This window comes from Monodon monoceros, unplaced genomic scaffold (genome assembly GCF_005190385.1).
Source record: "Monodon monoceros isolate NGI ecotype Baffin Bay Population unplaced genomic scaffold, NGI_Narwhal_1 Super_Scaffold_16, whole genome shotgun sequence".
Taxonomy (NCBI): domain Eukaryota; kingdom Metazoa; phylum Chordata; class Mammalia; order Artiodactyla; family Monodontidae; genus Monodon; species Monodon monoceros.
In genome coordinates, this window is record NW_021703772.1 from 62,564,307 (window position 1) to 62,580,664 (window position 16,358).

At 40.4% G+C, this 16,358-nt stretch overlaps 1 long non-coding RNA gene across 2 annotated transcripts; it reads left to right on the forward strand.

Annotated features, from left to right (window-relative positions):
• Positions 1-11: 11 nt before the first annotated feature.
• Positions 12-3,483, forward strand: LOC114897193. 2 transcript variants are annotated; one of them, XR_003794024.1, is made up of 4 exons: positions 12-489; positions 665-787; positions 1,402-1,538; positions 2,611-3,483. It is a non-coding gene; the product is annotated as an uncharacterized LOC114897193 (long non-coding RNA). The 2 variants fall into 2 exon arrangements; XR_003794023.1 differs by having other exon boundaries at positions 24-489; positions 1,299-1,538; positions 2,611-2,683.
• The last annotated feature ends 12,875 nt before the right edge of the window (positions 3,484-16,358 follow it).

Here is a 16,358-nt window from a genome sequence, read left to right on the forward strand (position 1 = left end):
TCCTCCCCACCCACCCCCTTCCGTTCCTCTCCCTACACTGTCGGGAAATTTAGCCTTAGGGACTTCCCAGGCGGTTCACTGGTTAGGACTCCGCGCTTCCACTACTGGTGGCCTTGCTTCCATCCCTGGTGGGCCAACTAAGATTCCGCAAGCCGCGTGGTGCGGTCTGAAAAAAGAAAGAGAGAAATGTAGACTTAAAACTCGAAATTCCTCGTCTGGCTCTGCCTCCTCCGGCCCAGCCCACCTCATGCCGTCCTCGCGCCTTCTGCTTGCTCTCCAACCAGGCAGGGCTCAGCACCTTGGGAGGGCGCCCCCTTTCTCTGTCTAAACTCTCGTTCTCCAGATCTCTACCTGGCCCGTCCTTTGTCGCTTCAGCCTCAGCTCAAAAGTGAACTAAAGCGGTCCTTAACCTTTCTTCTCTCGCTCTGCTGTGAGTACCTTGAGGACAGAGTTCCCTTTGAACCCACGCGAGCACAGAGTAGGCATTCGGTAAGTACTTTTCGAATGTATCAAAGTGCCGCCCTTCCCTCAGTTCATGACAGTTCTCTAAATCAATGGTTCCGAGTGTGGTCCGGGGACTCCAGGAGGTCCTCAAGATCCTTGCAGGGCGCCCACAAGGTCCAAATGTATTTTTAATAATACTATTTGTCTTTTTAATTCTCAGTCTCCCTTTGAGTGTACAGAGGAGTTTTTTAGAAGCCACATGATGTGAAATTGAATGTGAAAGAGATATGAGAAAACAGCTGTCTTAATATCAAGATGGATGTTAAAAAAGATTTGCAAAAAGGTAAAACAATGTTACTCTTCTCACAATTTTTTGAAAATATAATTTTAAAAATGTAATATATGTTAATATATAATGAGGTTATTTTTACTTTTAAATGAATTAAGTGAATTTTTAAACATATCAATAAATATCAATAGCTATAACCCATATAAACAAAAGCTCTTTCAGATCCTCAATGATATTTTTAAGGGTATAAAGGGGTCCTGGGATCAAAAGTTTGATCACTTTAAATTATCTGGCACCCTGGTGTGTCAGGCTTTGTTCCAAATACTGGGTATATTCATATGAAAGGCATGAGGAATTTTTCTCGGTTGACGAAGGTAATGGAGACAAAGGAACATGTCGTGGACGCAGACTAAAGTGGCCCCCATTGAGTCATGTCCTGTATTATCCCATCCCCTTGGATGTGAGCAGAACCTGTGACTTTCATCCAGCTAATAAAATATAGCAAAGATGATGGGATGTAAAAGTGACGGGATATCCTTCCCATGTTTATACTATGTTAAATAAGGCTGGATCTCAGCTGACTGGAGCAAGAGAGACTCTCCTGCTTGCCTTGAAGAAGCCACCTGCTATGATACCGCCTTTAAGGCCAGCGGTCTCACGTCCTATAGGTGCAAGGAGCTGAAATCTGCCAACAACCTGAATGAGCTTGGAAGCAGATCTTTCCCCAGTAAAACTTCTGATGAGGCCTTAGCCCCAGGAAGTATCTGGATTGCAGCCTGGTTGTGACCCTAAGCAGAAAACCCAGGTAAGTCATGCTTGGACTTCTGATCTACAAAAACAGGGAGATAATAAATGTCTGTAGTTTTAAGCTGCGGTCATTTGTTATATGCTGCAATAGAAAACTAAGACAGAGATTGGTATCAGGAGTGGTGTGCTACTCTAACAAATAGCAGAGGCTATTAGACCCAGCAAAATTCTGCTGGTGGGAAGCAGGCTGATTAAATTACTCACCTGTTGGGAATTCCCTGGTGGTCCAGTGGTTAGGACTTGGCGCTTTCACTGCCAGGGCCTGAGTTTGATCCCTGGTTGGGGCACTAAAGATCCTGCAAGCTGCAAGGTGTGGCCAAAAAAAAAAAAAATTACTCGCCTGTAAACATGTGCTACATTTCATGAAAAAGCAAGGATAACTCAGAGGATCTGAGCACCATGGAAGATTATTCCCAGATCTTAAACCTTAAGCAGTAAAAACCCAACATTTGCGCAGATGGATGTCAGAATTGTTATATGGCAGTGGCTCATTTGTACCTTCCATTTCCCCCCTGTTGAACTGGAATGTCTCTAACTGTCCTCCTATGCCAGTCCCACCATTGTACGATGGGAGTGTTGGGAGCACTGATCTCTTTAGTTTCACAGGTCACTAAGGGGAATTGTGCTTCGAGGAACTGCACTTAGTGAATTATAGCCAGGAGCCTCATTTGCTCAGATGTAAATGATTTAGATGATGAGATCTTGGATTTTGAGCTGATGCTGTAATGTGATGAGAGGGGAACCTGGGGACGGAGTACACAGTTTTGTTTTTTTTTTTCCTTTGGGAGAGGCATGAATTGTTCAGGGCTATAGGCAGAATTCCAGGTGGCCTCTAAGATTCCCACCCATGGTGTACATATCTTATGTAATCCCCTCCCCTTGATTGTGGAAGAATCTATGTATAGGATATGAGTCTTGTGGTTAGATTATGTTGTATGGCAAAGATGAAAGAGTTTTGCAGATGCGATTAATGCCCTTTGAATTAGTCAAAAGGGAGACTATCCTTGGTGGGCCTGAACTTATCAGGTGAGCCCTTAAAAGAGATTTTCTTGCTGGCTTTGATGAAATAGTGTCCAAGTTATGAGAGAGCCACATGTCTAGGAACTGAGGGCAGCCTTTAAGAGCTGAGAGCCAGCAAGAAAACGATAACTCCAGTCATCCAACCACAAGGAACCAATTCTGCTAAGGAACCTGAATGAGCCTGGAAGGGGACCCCAAACCTCAGATGAGATCACATCCCTGCAGACACCTTGATTCCAGGTAAGCAAAGAGCTCAGCCCAGACTCTTGACCCACAGAAAACACTGTGAGACAATAAGTTTGTATTGCTTTAAACATCTGAGATGGTGATAATTTATTACAGCAACATTAAATTAATGCCCTGACATCACAGTAGGACCTTTGAAACAAAGACTGAAATGACTATTTTTCAGTGCTTTTAACTGGGCCTTCATATACTTTGTTTCCCAGACTTTTTTTCCTCCTGCATTTGTAAGTAAAGTTTTGTGTGTGTGTATGTGTTTTTACTTTTTAAATGAATTTTATTGAGGTATGATTTACATATAATAAAATATACCCATTTTAGATGAATTTTGACAAGTATATGCATCCACGTAACCACTTCCATAATGAAGCTACAGAACATTTCCGTCACCCCAAAAAGTTTTTTCATGCCCCTTTGCAGTCAACTTCAGGTTCCAGAAACCATTTGTTTGCTTTCTGTCACTACAGATTATTTTTCATTATTTTTGTTGTGGTACAATATATGTATATATATAACATTAAAAGTGCCATATTGTAAATTGATTTTGTGTGTTCTAGGATTTTATATAAATGGTGTAATAAATTATATACTATAGGGCTTCCCTGGTGGCACAGTGGTTAAGAATCTGCCTGCCAGTGCAGGGGGCACAGGTTCGAGCCCTGGTCCCGGAAGATCCCACATGCTGCAGAGCAACTAAGCCCGTGCACCACAACTACTGAGCCTGTGCTCTAGAGCCTGCAAGCCACAACTATTGAAGCCTGCGTGCCTAGAGCCTGTGCTCTGCAACAGGAGAAACCACCGCAATGAGAAGCCTGCACACCGCAATGAAGAGTAGCCCCCGCTCACTGCAACTAGAGAAAGCCCACACACAGCAACGAAGACCCAATGCAGACAAAAATAAATAAATAAAATAAATTTATTAAAAAAATTATATACTATGTATACTCTTCTGTATCTGGCTTCTTTCATTTTGCAGAATGTTTTGAGGTTCATCCATATTGATACATGTATCAGTAATTTGCTCCTTTTTACTGCTGTCTTATTTTGCATTCTATGGATAAACTGCAGTTTGTTTCACATGTTGGACATTTGGGTCATTTCCAGTTATCATTAATAAAGTTGCCAATAGCAATCATGCATAAGTCTTTTTGTGGATATAGATTTTAATTTCTTTTGAGTAAATTCCTGGGAGTGGAATTACTGGGTCGTATGGTAGGTGTTTTTTTTTTTTTTCTTTTTTTTGCGGTATGCGGGCCTCTCACTGCTGTGGCCTCTCCCATTGCGGAGCACAGGCTCCGGACGCGCAGGCTTAGCGGCCATGGCCCAAGGGCCCAGCCGCTCCGCGGCACGTGGGATCCTCCCGGACTGGGGCACGAACCTGCGTCCCCTGCATCGGCAGGCGGATTCTCAACCACTGCGCCACCAGGGAAGCCCTGGAGGTGTATTTTAAACTGCCATCTGTTTTGCATAACAGTTGTACCATTTTACATTCCCACCTACAATGTATCTCCATCATTTGTCAATCTGTTCAATTTTGCCATTCCATTGGGTATGTAGTGGTACCTCATTGTGGTTTTAATATGTATTTCCCTGATGACTAATGGTATTAATCATCTTTTCGTGTGCTGATTGAACATTTGTAAATCCTTTTTGTAAATTGTCTGTTTATGTCGTTTCACATTTTTGAACAGGTTGTTTGGTTTTGTATTATTGAATTTTGTAAGAGCAAAGTCCTTTGTTAGATATGTGTATTGAGAATATCTTCTCTCAGTCTCTGGTTTGCCTTTCCATTTCTTAACTTTTTTCTTCCAAAGAGCAGAAGTGTTTAGTTCTTAATGTTAATGAAGTTTAATTGATCATTTTTTCTTTTCTATTTAATATTTTCTGTGTACTGAGAAATCTTTCTCAACCTGAGATCACAACAGTTTTCTTCTAGAGGTCTTAACAGTTTTAGATTTTCATTTATGTATATGATCTGTTTCAGGTTAATTTTAATGTATGATATGAGGAAAGGTAGAGGTTCATTTTTGTCCCTCATGAGATTCCTTTATTTTCTATATGAATATTCAGTTGTTCTAGCACCACCTTTTTTGTTGAAGTATAGTTGATATACAATATTATTGGGTTGGCACAAAAGTGCCTTTTAAGTAAAAATAAAAGACACATTTTTCATTTTCACCAAGAATTTTATTGAACAACATATTCACCGTTTTGTTCTACTACCTTCTGCCATTTTTCAGGCAACTTCATAGTTCTGTCTTCACAAAACTTTTTATCTTTTTGAGCAAAGAACTCTTCCAGGTGCCTTTTACAGTTTTCCAGGGAATTGAAATTTTTTCCATTAAGAGAATTTTGTAAAGACCGAAATAAATGGAAACCCGAAGGTGTAATGTCTCATGAATACGGCGGATGAATCAGAACTTCGCAGCCAAGCTGTAACAGTTTTTGCCTGGTCATCAAAGAAACATGCGGTCTTGCGTTACCCTGATGGATGATTATTTGTTTTCTGTTGACTAATTCTGGACGCTTTTCATCGAGTGCTGCTTTCAGTTGGTCTAGTTGGGAGCAGTACTTGTTGGAATTAATCATTCGGTTTTCGGGAAGGAGCTCATAATAGAGGACTCCCTTCCAATCTCACCATATACATAACCTCACCTTCTTTGGATGAAGACCGGCCTTTGGTGTGGTTGGTGGTGGTTCATTTCGCTTGCCCCACGATCTCTTCTATTCCACATTATTGTACAGTATCCACTTGTCATCGCCCATCACAATTTGTTTTAAAAACGGAACGTTTTCTTTACATTTAAGTAGAGAATCGCATGCGTAAATACGGTCAAGAAGGTTTTTTTTTTTTTGCTTAACTTATGTGGAACCCAAACATCAAAGCGATTAACATAGCCAAGCTGGTACAAATGATTTTCAGCACTTGATTTGGGTATTTTGAGTAGGTCGACTCTCTCCCGCGTGGTATAACATTGCTTGTTCTCAGTTAATGTCTCGATTTGATCGCTGTCAACTTCAGCTGGTCTACCGACCGTGGAGCATTGTCCAGCAAGAAATCTCCAGCATGAAACTTCGGAAACCACTTTTGACATGTTCGATCAGTCGCAGCATCTTCTCCATACACTGCACAAATTTTTTTTTGCGTTTCAGTTGCGTTTTTACCTTTCTTGTAAAATAATAAAGCATAATATGCCAGAAACGTTGCTTTTTTCCCCTCCATCTTCCGTATTAAAATGGCTACACAAAAAATCATCAATTTTGATAAGTTCTTTTTCAAAATGCATGCTGATATGACAGCTGTCACATACAATCTAACAAAATTGTTTCGAATGAAGTTAAAGACAACTAAGTGCTACTAGAGCCATCTTGCGGAAAAAACCGAAAGAACCTTTTGGCCAACCCAATATATAAGTTACGGGCGTATAATATAGTGATTCATAATTTTTAAAGGTTATACTCCATTTATGGTTATTATAAAATATTGGCTATATTCCCTATGTTATACAATATATCCTTGTAGCTTATTTTATACATAATAGTTTGTACCTCTTAATCCTCCACCTCTATATTGCCCTTCTTCCCTTCCCTCTCCCCACTGTTAACCACTAGTTTGTTCTCTATATCTGTGAGTCTGCTTCTTTTTTGTTGTATTCACTAGTTTGTTGTATTTTTTAGATTCCGCATATAAGTGATATCATACAGTGTTTGTCTTTCTTTGTCTGAAGTCTATCCATGTTGCTGCAAATGGCAAAATTTCATTCTTTTTTATGGCTGACTAGTATTCAATTGTATATATATATACCACATCATATACATATATTTGGCTGCACTGGGTCTTAGTTGCAGCATGCAGGATCTTCATCGCCATGTGCAGGATCTTTAGTTGTGGCATGGGAACTCTTAGTTGTGGTATACATGTGGGATCTAGTCCCCTGACCAGGGATCGAACCTGGTCCCCCTATATTGGGAGCACGGAGTCTTAACCACTGGACCACCAGGGAAGTCTCTACCACATTATCTTTATCCATTCATCTGTTGACAGACACTCAGGTTGCTTCCATATCTTGGCAATTGTAAATAATGCTGCTATCAATATTGGGGCAAATGTATCTTTTCAAATTAGTGTTTTTGTGGCTTTTTTTGGTTAGATACTCAGGAGTGGAATTGCTGGGTCATATGGTAGTTCTATTTTTAGTTTTTTGAGAAACCTCCATACTGTTTTCTCCAGTGGCTGCGCTAATGTACATTCTCACCGACAGTGTACAAGGGTTCCCTTTTCTCCACATCCTCACCAACATTTGTTATTTGTGTTCTTTTTGATGATGGCCATCCTGACAGGTGTGAGGTGATATGGTGGTTTTGATTTGCATTTCTCGGCTAAATAGTGATGTTGAGCATCTTTTCATGTGCCTGTTGGCCATCTGCATTTCCTCTTTGGAAAAATGTCTATTTATGTCTTCTATTTTTTAATCAGGTTGTTTGTTTTTTGATGTTGAGATGTATAAGCTGTTTATATATTTTGGATAGTAACCCCTTATTGGTCATATGATTTGCAAATATCTTCTCCCATTCAGTAGGTTGTCTTTTTGTTTTTGCGATAGTTTCCTGTGCTATGCACAAGCTTTTAAGTCTAATTAGGTCCCATATGTTTATTTTTGCTTTAGGAGACAAAACTATTGCTATGATTTATGTCAAAGAGTGTTCTGCCTGTTTTCCTCTAGGAGTTTTATGGTTTCTGGTCTTACATTTAGGTCTCATACATTTTGAGTTTATTTTTGAGTGTGGTGTTAGAGAATGTTCTAATTTCATTTTTTTTTACTTGATATAGGTAATTTTATTTAATTAATTTATTTTCTCACATCTTTATTGGAGTATAAGTGCTTTACAATGTTGTGTTAGTTTCTGCTGTACAACAAAGTGAATCAGCTGTATGTATACATATATACCGATATCCCCTCCCTCTTGAGCCTCCCTCCCACCCTCCCTATCCTACCCCTCTAGATCGTCACAAAGCATCGAGTTGATCCCCTTGTGCTATGCAGCAGCTTCCCACTAGCCATCCATTTTACATTTGGTAGTGTATATATGTCAATGCTACTCTCTCACTTCATCCCAGCTTCCCCTTCCCGCTCTGTGCCCTCAAGTCCGTTCTCTACATCTGCATCTTTATTCCTGCCCTGCCACTAGGTTCATCAGTACCACTTTTTAAAATTCCCTATATATGTGTTAGCATACAGCATTTGTTTTTCTTTTTCTGACTTACTTCACTCTGTATGACAGACTCTAGGTCCTCACTACAGATAACTCAATTTTGGTCCTTTTTATGGTTGAGTAATATTCCGTTGTATATATGTGCAACATCTTTATCCATTCATCTGTTGATGGATATTTAGGTTGCTTCCATGTCCTGGCTGTTGTAAATAGTGTTGCAATGAATATCGGGGTACATGTCTCTTTTTGAATTATGGTTTTCTCAGGGTATATCCCCAGTAGTGGGATTGCTGGTTCATACAGTAGTTCTATTTTTAGTTTTTTAAGGAACCTCCATACTGTTCTCCATAGTGGCTGTATAAATTTACATTTCCACCAACAGGGCAGGAGTGTTCCCTTTTCTCCACACCCTCTCCAACATTTATTGTTTGTAGATTTTTTGATGATAGCCATTCTGACTGGTGTGAGGTGATACCTCGTTGTGCTTTTGATTTGCATTTCTCTAGTGATTAGTGATGTTGATAATCTTTTCATGTATTTCATGTATTTGTTGGCCATCTGTATGCCTTCTTTAGAGAAATGTCTATTTAGGTCTTCCACCCATTTTTGGATGAGGTTGTTTGTTTTTGTGATATTGAGCTGCATGAGCTGCTTGTATATTATGGAGATTAATCCTTTGGCAGTTGCTTCGTTTGAAAATATTTTCTCCCATTCTGAGGGTTGTCATTTTGTCTTGTTTATGGTTTCCTGTGCAAAATCTTTTTAAGTTTCATTAGGTCCCATTTGTTTATTTTTGTTTTTATTTCCATTACTCTAGGAGGTGTGTCAAAAAGGATCTTGCTGTGATTTATGTCAAAGGGTGTTCTGCCTATGTTTTCCTCTAAGAATTTTATAGCGTCTGGCCTTACATTTACGTCTTTAATCCATTCTGAGTTTATTTTTGTGTATGGTGTTAGGGTGTGTTCTAATCTCATTCTTTTCCCCAGCACCACTTGTTGAAGAGGCTGTCTTTTCTCCATTGCATATTCTTGCCTTCTTTGTCAAAGGTAAGGTGACCATATGTGTGTGGGTTTATTTCTGGGCTTTCTATCCTGTTCCATTGATCTATATTTCTGTTTTTGTGCCAGTACCATACTGTCTTGATTACTGTAGCTTTGTAGTATAGTCTGAAGTCAGGGAGCCTGATTCCTCCAGCTCCATTTTTCTTTCTTAAGATTGCTTTGGCTATTCGGGGTGCTTTGTGTTTCCATATAAATTGTAAAATTTCTTGTCCTAGTTCTGTGAAAAATGCCATTGGTAATTTGATAGGGATTGCATTGAACCTGTAGATTGCTTTGGGTAGTATAGTCATTTTCACAATATTGATTCTTCCAATCCAGGAGCATGGTATGTCTCTTTCATCACTGTTTTATAGTTTTCTGAGTACAAGACTTTCACCTCCTTAGGTAGGTTTATTCCTAGGTATTTTATTCTTTTTGTTGCGATGGTAAATGGGAGTGTTTCCTTAATTTCTCTTTCTGATTTTTCGTTGTTAGTGTATAGGAATGCAACAGTTTTCTGTGCATTAATTTTGTATCCTGCAACCTTACCAAATTCATTGATTAGTTCTAGTAGTTTTCTGGTGGCATCTTTAGGATTTTCTATGTATAGTATCATATCATTGTCAAACAGTGACAGTTTTACTTCTTCTTTTCCAGTTTGTATTCCTTTTCTTTCTTTTTATTCTCTGATTGCTGTGGCTAAGACTTCCAATACTATGTTGAATAATAGTGGTGAGAGTGTACACCTTTGTCTTGTTCTTGATCTTAGAGGAGAGGAAATTCTTTCAGTTTTTCACCATTGAGACTGAGGCTTGCTGTGGGTTTGTCATATATGGCTTTTATTATGTTCAGGTAGGTTCCCTCTGTGCCCACTTTCTGGAGAGTTTTTATCATAAATTGGTGTTGAATTTTGTCAAAAGATTTTTCTGCATCTATTGAGATGATCATATGGTTTTTATTCTTTAATTTGTAAATATCATGTATCACATTGATTGTTTTGCATATATTGAAGAATTCTTGCATCCCTGGGATAAATCCCACTTGATCATGGTGTATGATCCTTTTAATGTGTTGTTGGATTCTGTTTGCTAGTATTTTGTTGAGGATTTTTGCATCAATGTTCATAAGTGATATTGGTCTATAATTTTCTTTTTTGTAGTATCTTTGTCTGGTTTTGGTATCACGGTGATAGTGGCCTCGTAGAACATGTTTGGGAGTGTTCCTCCCTCTGCAAGCTTTTGCAAGAGTTTGAGAAGGATAGGTGTTAACTCTTCTCTAAATGTTTGATAGAATTTGCCTGTGAAGCCATCTGGTGCTGGACTTTTGTTTGTTGGAAGATTTTTAATTACAGTTTCAGTTTCATTACTTGTGATTGATCTGCTTATATTTTCTGATTCTTCCAGGTTCAGTCTTGGAAAGTTGTACTTTTCCAAGTATTTGTCCGTTTTTTCGAGGTTGTCCATTTTATTGGCATATAATTGCTTGAAGTAGTCTCTTATGATCTTTTGTATTTCTGCGATGTCAGTTGTAGTCTCTCCTTTTTCATTTCTAATTTTATTGTTTTGAGTCCTCTCCCTTTTTTTGTTGATGAGTCTGGCTAAAGGTTTATCAATTTTGTTTATCTTCTCAAAGAACCAACTTTTAGTTTTATTGATCTTTGCTATTGTTTTCTTCATTTCTGTTTCATTTATCTCTGCTCTGAACTCTATGATTTCTTTCCTTCTACCAACTTTGGGTTTTCTTTGTTCTTCTTTTTCTGGTTGCTTTAGGTGTAAGTTTAGATTGTTTATTTGTGATTTTTCTTGTTTCTTGAGGTGAGCTTGAATTGCTATGAACTTCCCTCTTAGAATTGCTTTTACTGCATCCCATAGGTTTTGGACCATTGTATTTTCATTGTCATTTGTTTCTAGGTGTTTTTAAATTTTTTCTTTGATTTCTTCAGTGATCTCTTGATTATTTAGCAGTGTACTGTTTAACCTCCATGTATTTGTGGTTTTTACTACTTTTTTTCCTGCAATTGATTTCTAATCTCATGGCACTGTGGTTGCAGAAGATTCTTGATATGATTTCAATTTTCTTAAATTTTCCAAGGCTTGATTTGTGACCCAAGATGTGATCTGTTCTGGAGAACGTCCCATGTGTACTTGAGAAGAAATTGTATGCTTCCACTTTCGGTGGAATGTTCAAAAATATCAATTAAGTCTATCTGGTCTATTGTGTCATTTAAAGCTTGTGTTTCCTTATTTATTTTCTGTCTGGATGATCTGTCTATTGGTGTAAGTGGGGTGTGAAAGTGCCCCACTATTATTGTGTTACTGTCAATTTCTCCTTTTATGGCTGTTAGCATTTGCCTATGTATTGAGGTGTTCCTATGTTGGGTGCATAAATATTTATAATTGTCATGTTCTCTTTTTGGATTGATCCCTTGATCATTTTGTATTGTCCTTTCTTATCTCTTGTAACAGTGTTTATTTTAAAGTCTATTTTATCTGATATGAGTATTGCTACTCCAGCTTTCTTGTGATTCCCATTTGCAAGGAATATCTTTTTCCATCTCCTCACTTTCAGTCTGTATGTGTCCCTAGGTCTAAAGTGGGTTTCCTGCAGACAGCATATATAAGGGTCTTGTTTTTGTATCCATTCAGCCAGTCTGTGTCTTTTAGTTGGAGCATTTAATCCATTTACATTCAAGGTGATTATCAGTATGTACCTTCGTATTATGATTTTCTTAATTGATTTGGGTTTGTTTGTGGGTCTTTTTCTTCTCTTGTGTTTCCTGCTTACAGAAGTTCCTTTAGCTTCATTGTAAAGCTGGTTTGGTGGGGTTCAATTCTCATAGCTTTTTCTTGTCTGTAAAGCTTTTGATTTCTCCGTCAAATCTGAATGGGATCCTTGCTGGGTAGAGTAATCTTGGTTGTAGGTTTTCCCCTTTCATCACTTTAAATATGTCCTGCCACTCCCTTCTGGCTTGCAGAGTTTCTGCTGAAAGATCAGCTGTTAACCTTGTGGGGATTCCCTTGTATGTTATTTGTTGGTTTTCCCTTGCTGCTTTTAATATGTTTTCTTTGTATTGAATTTTTTTTTTTTTTTTTTTGCGCTACATGGGCCTCTCACTGTTGTGGCCTCTCCCGTTGAAGGGCACAGGCTCCGGACGTGCAGGCTCAGTGGCCATGGCTCACGGGCCTAGCCGCTCCGCGGCATGTGGGATCTTCCTGGACTGGGGCACAAACCCGTGTCCCCTGCATTGACAGGTGGGCTCTCAACCACTGCACCACCAAGGAAGCCCTGTATTAAATTTTTGATAGTTTGATTAATATGTGTCTCAGCATGTTTCTCTTTGGGTTTATCCTGTATGGGGCTCTCTGCACTTCCTGTATTTGATTGACTATTTCCTTTCGCATGTTAGGGAAGTTTTCAACTATAATCTCTTCAAATATTTTCTCAGACCCTATCTTTTTTTTTTTTTTAATTTTATTTATTTATTTATTTTTGGCTGTGTTGGGTCTTCGTTTCTGTGTGAGGGCTTTCTCTAGTTGCGGCGAGCGGGGGCCACTCTTCATCACGATGCGCGGGCCTCTCACTATCGCGGCCTCTCTTGTTGGGGAGCATAGGCTCCAGGAGCACAAGCTCAGTAGTTGTGGCTCACGGGCCTAGTTGCTCTGCAGCATGTGGGATATTCCCAGACCAGGGCTTGAACCCATGTCCCCTGCATTGGCAGGCAGATTCTCAACCACTGCGCCACCAGGGAAGCCCTCAGACCCTTTCTTTTTCTGTTCGTCTTCTGGGACCCTTATACTTTGAATGCTGGTGTGTTTAGTGTTGTCCCAGATGTCTCTGAGACTGTCCTCAATTCTTTTCATTCTTTTTTCTTTAATCTGCTCCCCAGCAGTTTTTTCTACCATTTTATCTTCCAGCTCACTTATCCGTTCTTCTGCCTCAGTTATTCTGCTATTGATTCCTTCTAGAGTATTTTTAATTTCAGTTATTGTGTTGTTCATCACTGTTTGTTTGCCCTTTAGTTTTTCTAAATCCTTGTTAAACGTTTCTTGTATTTTCTCCATTCTATTTCCAAGATTTTGGATCATCTTTACTATGAATTCTTTTTCAGGTAGACTGCCTATTTCCTCTTCATTTGTTTGGTCTGATGGGTTTTTACCTTCCTCCTTCATATGCTGTGTGTTTCTCTGTCTTCTCACTTTGCTTAACTTACTGTGTTTGGGGTCTCCTTTTTGCAGGCTGCAGGCTCGTAGCTCCTGTTGTTTTTGGTGTCTGCCCCCAGTGGCTAAGGTTGGTTCAGTGGGTGGTGTAGGCTTCCCGGTGGACGGGACAGGTGCCTGTGTTCTGGTGGATGAGGCTGGATCTTGTCTTTCTGTGTGTTTTGGGGTGCCTGTGACCTCATTATGATTTTAGTCAGCCTCTCTGCTGATGGGTGGGGTTGTGTTCCTGTCTTGCTTGTTGTTTGGCATAGGGTCTCCATCACTGTAGCTTGCTGGTCATTGAGTGGAGCTGGGTGTTAGCATTGAGATGGAGATCTCTGGGAGAGCTTTCACTGTTTGATATTATGTGGAGCTGGAAGGTGTCTGGTGGACGAATGTCCTGAACTCGGCTCTCCCACCTCAGAGGCACAGCCCTGACACCCGGCCGGAGCACCAAGACCCTGTCAGCTACGCAGCTCAGAAGAAAAGGGAGAAAAAAAGAATGAAAGAAAGAAAAAAATGAAATGAAATAAAATAAAGTTATTAAAATAAAAAATAAATAATTAATTAAAAATTAAAAAGTAATAAAAAGAAAGAAAAAAACCATACAGACAGAACCCTAGGACAAATGGTAAAAGCAAAGCTATACAGACAAAGTCACAGAAAGAAGCATACACATACACACTCACAAAAAGTGAAAAAGGAAAAAAATATATATATCTTTTGGGAAGTCTGAGGTCTTCTGCCAGCGTTCAGTAGGTGTTCTGTAGAAGTTGTTCCACATGTAGATGTATTTCTGATGTATTTGTGGGGAGGAAGGTGATCTCCTTGTCTTACTCTTCCGCCATCTTCAGTTAAGCTCTGTTTCTGAGATTTTGGATCATCTTTACTATCCTTACTCTGAATTCTTTTTCAGGTAGGTTGCCTATTTCATCTTCATTTATTTGGTCTTATAGGTTTTTACCTTGCTTCTTCATCTGTAACATATTTTTTTGTCATTTCATTTTTTTTTTTTGGATGGGTGGGGGCTGTATTCCTGTCTTACTGGTTGTTTGGCTTGAGGTGTCCAGCACTGGAATTTACAGGCAGTTGGGTAGAGCTGAGTCTTGCTGCTGAGATAAGGACCTCTGGGAGGCCTCACTTCAATATTCCCTGGGGTCCGAGGTTCTCTGTTAGTCCAGTGGTTTGCACTCAGTGCTCCCACCACAGGAGCTTGGGCCCAACCTCTGGCCTGGGAACCAAGATCCTGCAAGCTGTGTGGCACAGCAAAAAAAAGAAAAAAGAAAAAAAAGGAGCTGTACAATAACAAAGAAAAAAAAATATTAGAAAGATAAAAATTATATTAGGAAAAATAAAAATATAATTGAAACAACTGCAACAAGGTAAAACAAAACCACAGCAGAAAAAAGAAAAGAAAAAAAAGGGGGTGAACAGGCCAAAAGGAGCAGAGCAATAACAAAGTATAAAGAATAAAATAAAATTAGAAAAATAAAAGATTTATTAGAAAAAATAAAAATATAACTGAATCAACAACAACAAGGTAAAACAGATCCCCACCCTAAAAGAAGAAAAAAACAAAAACCCTTGGCTATGGGGGGCAGAGTTTAGGCAGGGGTGGAACTTAGGGGTGGGGTTTAGGGTGGGGTGGGGCCTCTGCTTAGGATCTACATGGAAGGGGAGAGGCAGCATGTCCAAGGGGGGCCTCCAGAGTGTGGAGTTCTGGAGTTTGGAGGTAAGGCCCTGGGTGAGGGTGTGTGTGTGAGGTTTAGGCTAAGTGCAGTTGGAGGGGGTCTCAGATGGGGTCTCTAAGTGTAGAGGTTGGGCCTTGGATGGGGGTGTAGAGGCGGGGCTTGGGCTCTGCATGGTAGGAGGGTGGCTCCAAGGGCAGAGGATTAGGCCCAGGAGCCCAACAGGCTCCCTGGTGCCTAAGTGGACAGGGAAAGCACAGGCTGCATTCCTTTCCATTCCTCTGCCCCCACCCAGGGACTTCCTGTTTGCCGCTGGACCCCTAACAGTGGGTGGGTCCCGCTGGGTGTAGGAACTCCTCCCCTCCCCCAGCCACCCCTCAGGGGTGCTGGTCCTGTAGGTGTGACCTTTACTTTTGCTCCCCCTTCCCTCCCTCCTACTCCCTCAGGACCCGTGTGGCTGGAAGGGGCCTCTGTGGGCAGAGGATCAGGCCTGGGATCTCAGCAGGCTCCCGGGGGCCCAAGTGGGCAGGGGAAACCTGGCCACACTCCCTTTTGATCCTCTGCCCTCCTGATGGTCCCCCAATTTCCCCCTTCAGGGGTGGGATCCCTTCCCTTCCCCCAGCCACCCCTCAGGGGCACCAGTCCTGTCCCACCTCCACTTCTCCTCCCCCCTCAGTCCCCCCCATGCCCCATATCCTACCCAGTCGCTGGGGGTTCCTCCCTTCCCCTTAGGTGTCCATGGTCCCCCACTGGTGCCTGTTTGGTGCCCTAGTTGTGCAGAGATGCGAATTCTGCCTCCTCTTAGTCCACCATCTTGACTCCGCCCCCTAACTTTATCCTTTTACATGCAGCTGTCCAGTTTTCCCAGTGCTACTTATTGAAGAGACTGCCCTATCTCTATTGTATATTCCTGCTTCCTTTGTCACAGATTAATTGACCATAGTGTGGGTTTAGTTCTGGGCTCTCTATTCTGTTCCATTGATCTACATGTCTGTTTTTGTGACAGTACCATACTGTTTTGATAACTGTAGCTTTGTAGTATAGTCTGAAGCCAGGGAGCATCATTCCTCCAGCTCTGTTGTTCTTTCTCAAGATTGTTTTGGCTATACAGGGTCTTTCATGTTTCCATACAAATTTTAAAATTATTTGTTCTAGTTCTGTGTAAAATGCCACTGATATTTTTATAGAGATTGCCTTGAATCTATAGATTGCCTTGGGTAGTATCTAGCACCATTTGCTGAACTACTCTTGCCTGCACATTCCTTTCAAGAGCACATATTTATTTTATCCTAAAAGCAAAGTTAAGGCCTTGAGGGGGGAAAGGTATAACAACATTAGAGTCCAGTGAAAGAGTGCACAGTCTAGATAGCAAAGAAGCACAGTAGAGTCAAAACAAGAATAAAAAATAGTTGTTATC